Source organism: Ambystoma mexicanum, chromosome 2q (genome assembly GCF_040938575.1).
Source record: "Ambystoma mexicanum isolate Mex_15411 chromosome 2q, UKY_AmexF1_1, whole genome shotgun sequence".
In the NCBI taxonomy this organism is placed as follows: Eukaryota; Metazoa; Chordata; class Amphibia; order Caudata; family Ambystomatidae; genus Ambystoma; species Ambystoma mexicanum.
In genome coordinates, this window is record NC_090924.1 from 517,100,933 (window position 1) to 517,106,932 (window position 6,000).

Sequence of the window (6,000 nt, forward strand, 5' to 3'; positions counted from 1 at the left end):
CAGTGGTGCGGGCAGGTATGGTTGCTTAGCCTACCATAACTGGCGAATTTCAGGGGTTTTTCGTTTTTACTTTGAACCATAATGTCAAGTTTTTTAGTGAATTGCACAGGTTTTTAGTAGGGCAACTTAACCATAACGTCCCCTTAACAAAGTTTTTTTTTAGTACATTTTATGGGTTTTTAGTAGGGCAACTTAACCATAACGTCCCTTTAACAAAGTTTTTTTTTACTGATTTTCACATGTCTTTAGAAGGGGAACTTAATCATAACATCGCGTTAATAAAGTTTTTCTACTGAATATACACTTCCATCATGTGATTTTGGGAGTTGTGTACGATAATTTCCTTACTTTATATACATGTAACATAGAACATACTGAAACCCCTCGCTAATGATATTTGAAAGGCACGGACTGAGCGCCTGTCTGCGGACGGGCGCGGACGAAGTCAACACTACCCAAACAGTCAGGGGGTATCTGAAATTGTATTATTGTGTTATATAAAAAATGCACAACTTTGAAAAAGAACATAGTAAGACATTATAAGTACTAATAAATAAATAAGTGAACCTAAACGTCTGAAACATTAAGCATGCATTTAATGGCCATGTAAAATTAAATGGATTGTACCATAACCAAAAAAAGGTATGCCTCCAACGTAATTACCTCACAGAAACTGTGCAGCCAGGAGCGACAGTAGACGCAGGCAGTACAACGAAGACAAATTACAACAAAATAGTAAGTGACCTGCATTTTTTTGATATGTGTGTGTACTTTTTTTGTATGAAGGGGAGACAAAATAATGTATTTCTGTTGTATTCACACAGAAATGGGCAGTACTTTGGAGTGGCTGGAGGAGAATTTTCTGCATGCGGAAATGTCGGAAGATAGCGATAATAATGGTACACAGTACTTTGCATAAGCAACTTAATGGTCAGTATTGTATGGGCATTTAACATATATATATACATTTATTTTTAACAGGCCAGGCACAAAAAGAAGAAACGCCAACAAAGGACACAGAGGAAGACAGGCTGAAAAGGATAGAATTTAAAATGGACATACTAAATGACAATTTTAACAGTTTAAGGCAATATGTGGAAGAATATGTCAGAGGAAAAATACAATATCACTGTCTCACCTGTACCTGCCCCCCTTCTCCATTTCCTAGTGACCCATCTCGAAACCGTCAAGAAGAAAATAAACGTTTTGATGAAACATCCATCCCTTCACCCCTCAGAAATCATCCCCTCACAACCAACCCGTGTAAAACCCCAATTCCCCTATATTTGTATCAGTATCTGCTTCCCCCTGTATTTCTGTTGATTGATGTGTGTGTGTGTATTGAACATTTTTTTATGTTAGTTGTAGGGGAAGGGTGAGTGGCACATTTTTTTTTTTTTAAAGAGTAAAATTGTCCACGGACAGCGCGCCTGTTCGAGCTGGACATAAGCAATAGAATATGGATGTTCTAACGACAATACACCTACCAGTACCAATCGCAACCAAGATGGAAATGATCTTAGAACGGACCAGATGTTCAAGTTGTGCGTAAATGAACAGAATGGGTCATCCTAAGGACATGATACCTCTCTGTACCGCTCACAAACAAGATAAAACATGTTCTTAGAACACACCAGGTGTCCGGGAGGTCTGTAAATTAACAAAATGGGAGTCTCCTAAGGACACTATACCTGTCCGTACCTTCTGCAGCCAAAATGGAACTGTCCGTAGAACAGGCGCGGTGGCCGGCATGTCCGTAGTGAAACAAAATGGAGGTGTCCTAAGGACACTGTACCTGTCCGTACAGTCAGCAGATCATGTACGCACATGCGCACAACACCCATAAGTATTGCGAACATCGCGCCTGTCCGTAACTGTCCATGTCACTTGTGTCGCACTTTTAATTAGTTTCAGGAGCCGAACACTGTCCGTAGAACAACCGCGCGCATGTCCATTACTCTGCATTTGCTGTCCAGCAGGCACCCATTTCCCTCGTGGATGTGTTCACGACGTCATCATGTGACCGCACCCACGCTGAGTGTGTGGACTAATTAGCACAGTTTGTCTGTTTCCGCAACATTTCAAAAGAACGTATACAAACATGGGAAATTATTTTACAGTATAAAATCACCATTTCACATGTCCCATAAAATTGGCCTACTTTTGAACATATTGTTTAGAATTTTTGCAACGATTTTGAGTGATCAATGTGGTCATGAGCCGTACCCCTCCACCCCTATAAATGGCCACACCCCCGAGCTCATCTTCATTGTCCTTCTGGCTATAGCAGATTGAGTTGTGCTGCCTTTATTGCAGTAGCGACCATTAGCCGACTACTCCTTATGGCATCCATGGCTACTGTTGCTTCATTAGCCTCAGCACCACCCCCAAACCACCCACCTCCACCACCTCCCCAAGGGCCTGCAGAGGGAAATGCGGGTGAGGATGTAGAGATCAAGGAAGAAGAGGAAGATGAGAATGAGGTGGAAGAACTTCGCACTACAAGCACTGCCGGGAGTTGTGGGTGTGGCGATTGTTTGACGTTTTTGGGAACGTACCAAAAGCATGTGCGAACCTGGTCAGTTGTAACCAGTGCCAGTTGGTGCTGAGTCGCGGGAGACCTGGTGCATACAGCTTTGGTACGACAACCATGAAACGACACCTAACTTCGTTCCACAGTGCGGACATTTGCAAGGTGGTGCCATGTGAAGAACGTAGTAGATTGAGTTCCTCCACCGCATCCTCCGTGTCCGATCCTCTCACCACAAGAGACACTCCTGTGGGGGAGCGCATCCCTCCAGCTGCCTCACAAGCCATTCGCGATGCTGTTGACCCTTACCTTTCGAGGGTCACAATATTGTGTATGTACTGCGACGCAGTACTCTGCAGGGGGGAGAGTCTTCGAAGTGCTTTTGAAGCTACAGTCACGGAGCACCAGAAGAACTGCCCCCTACCTAAGTAAAGGGCACCCTACATCTTTCTCTCTCCACCTGCCCTTTCTTATCCCCGTGGCTGGTGTCCCTTCCTTACCCTCCTTTGGCCTCATCTCCTAGTGTGTTGTGTGCTGAAAAGCAATAAACTTGAAAACAACAAAAATTACAAAAATGGCTCTTTTTAGAGCCGCCTTTCTCAGTTTAACAATAGAACTATCAAGTGACCGTTGTAGGCCCCCGCGCATTTTTCAAAAAGACCGCGGACAGTCATAGGACGCACAAAAATGGAGGGTGCAAGCGGGGCAAAACCAATACACTTTTCGCTGAGAGTAAGTGGTGGCTCTGAAAAGAGCCTTTCGGTGGTGTTTTGTGTGTTTCAAAAACTGTGGATTCTAAAAAACGGTTTGCCAAATAGGTGACTATGAATCCAAAAAAGGTTGCAATGCATTTTGTACATTGCGAAGAAAAATCTGATTGCCAGAATATGTGAGATGGACTCCATCTCTGCAAAAAATGAAAGTGCTGCAAAACAAAATATTTTCATTGTGGAATGAGGACATGCATCTCTTAGAAAGGCACAAACAGCCTTATTGACATTGCGCCTCGCTTTCTCCATTTGTGGACCAAATGCAGAAGAACGCAGCCATATTTGTCTTTGTGCAATACGGGAAAACACTATTTGGCAATTTGGAAACATGCCCATGACCTTCGCAAGACCTTCCGTCATTGCAAATTGCAAAGAAATTCCAGAGACATGGCCTAAACTGTTTCCTCCGCAATGAATGATAAGTATATCAGGATGACGCTCTGTCTGTAAAGTAGCACAAAGAGGTACCAAGTCCAGCCACCTCATTCCACGCATGCCATGCCAGTGCACTTCCACATGAGGAAATCCAATATCTGCAGATAGACCACAACTTTCTGCATGCACCTTCAACAAATGTATCCAAGAGTCTCCCAAAATCCAGATAATCTGTTCTCGAGCACACAGATCCATGGCTGTCTTGTCTCCTGTCAGGGAAAAAACCTTCTCACAAAATTTCTCCATTCAGAACACACCCACTGAACTTTACTGACCAATCCCTACCTTCGCACATTCTAATTTGCATGCGTCTCCACCCCAGAATCCCCGTTGGTAATACGCGCTGCCTGCAAACTACCGCCATGTCCGCAGACACGTAGAGGATCAGAGCGTGACGACTGTACATTTAAATATTATTTCCCTTTTCCCCTTTAAGATGGGCTCTGAAAAGAGCTGTTTTTTTTGTTGGGCAGATGCCTTACAGACACCTGTTATTTTGTTTTTTTTACAATATTTTTCTTCTTACTTTACTCCTACAACCATTACAGAACCTTCTCCAAAGCAAGCCTTACATTCCAAAAGAACATGGCATTTCCCAAAGAAGATAACGCAACACCATCTGCTTCAAAAGAAGCCACATTACAGGGAACAAAGTTCTCGTGGCTGCAGAAAAACATACCAGCTCGTAACATGAAAGCATGCATGCCGCGATTGAAGTTACACCTCCGAATACTTTGATCAGCACAGAAAACGGAACTGTTGTCCCATTTTCCTCTAGGGAGTAACCCAGAAAAAATTACTTTCGCAGTTGGAAAGATGTTAATGACTGCTTGCACCAACTGTTCCAAATCTTCCAACAAAGTACTCACGTAGCTCAAATGGCAAGCACTGTAGTGCAAAAGTACCACATGGGGACTGGTCATCCTACGCATGTCTCTACAAACTTGGAGAATTGCAGCAACATTGCAATCACTCTCAGCGCTCCGCACCACCTCCACTCCTCTCACATTGAAATGATGTGCCACATGCATACTTTCGGAATAGTGCTGTAAAGCATGGACAAAAATATCTGCAAGCACCAAAAGCCTGACCCTCTCCACCTCTGCCATCTTCAGTATACGCATCGTCTTTCGACACAAAAGAGCAATGTGAACATCTGATTGGCTGATGCCTACAGTCCCCTTTCCATGCTGGATTTGCTGTAGAACCCCGTATGTGACACGCCCCACCTGCAGACAAGCGATGTCTACGTGCAGAACGTAACTCTTAGTCAGTCCTTCTACCCTTTCCACATCACTCACGCATCCATTCCCACATTGGCCAGAACTAAGCAGCCACACAACGATCCACCAATCACATTCAACATTTCTACATCTAACTCCATCATCAAAATTTCGCACTTCAAATGTACTATTGATCACTCTGAATGCAACTTGCATATCATTGCAAAGCACCTACTTCAAAAACTACTGTGCAAGTGTCGCGGATTTCTACGTACAGCTCCATGCATGTGCATATGCATGAGCATAAAGTACAGGTATGCATATTTTAATCAGAGAACATGTGCAACCTTTATGATTTCATTTAAACAAATTAATGCTACTAGATCTGCATAGCCAATACATACCAACGCTCCCCCTTTAAGTGCAAGATGTCCGATTTTTCATTGACAAACCTCACTACTTCTTACTGTCTCCCGCATAACCTATACATACGTTACAACCCTCCCTATTTAGCGCAAAACTCGATTTTCCATTAGAAAATGTCACAATTTTTTACTGTGTTCAGCCTACATTAATGCTACTTTCAATGCGATCGTATGAGAAAAATAAACACTCCCGATTGCTGTGGTGACATCTCCCTCTGAGGGTCTCCCGATTTTTCGGATTCGTACTTATAATATGAAAGTAGTGAAATTTTTCACATCTACTATAATGACCTATCACTTACAAACCTCTCTGCTATGGATAACACAGCTTAAAAAAACAAGGCATTTTCATAAACTAAAAATTGTACTCATTTCTGATTCACGTGCAACTAACATATTGCGAATAACATACAAAGGCAGCACATAGTGAAGTGAAATGCACACATGCACTGTGTTGAGATATCAAAGTAGAATACTCTGACGAAAGATGCAAAATTAACATGTGCAGTAACATCACTGCTTTAAACACACAAAGTTACTAACTTCTTCTTGTTACAATCGCAGTGAAGACTACTCTCCTGAAAATCAACAGCATCTACACTGCAAACGACATATCC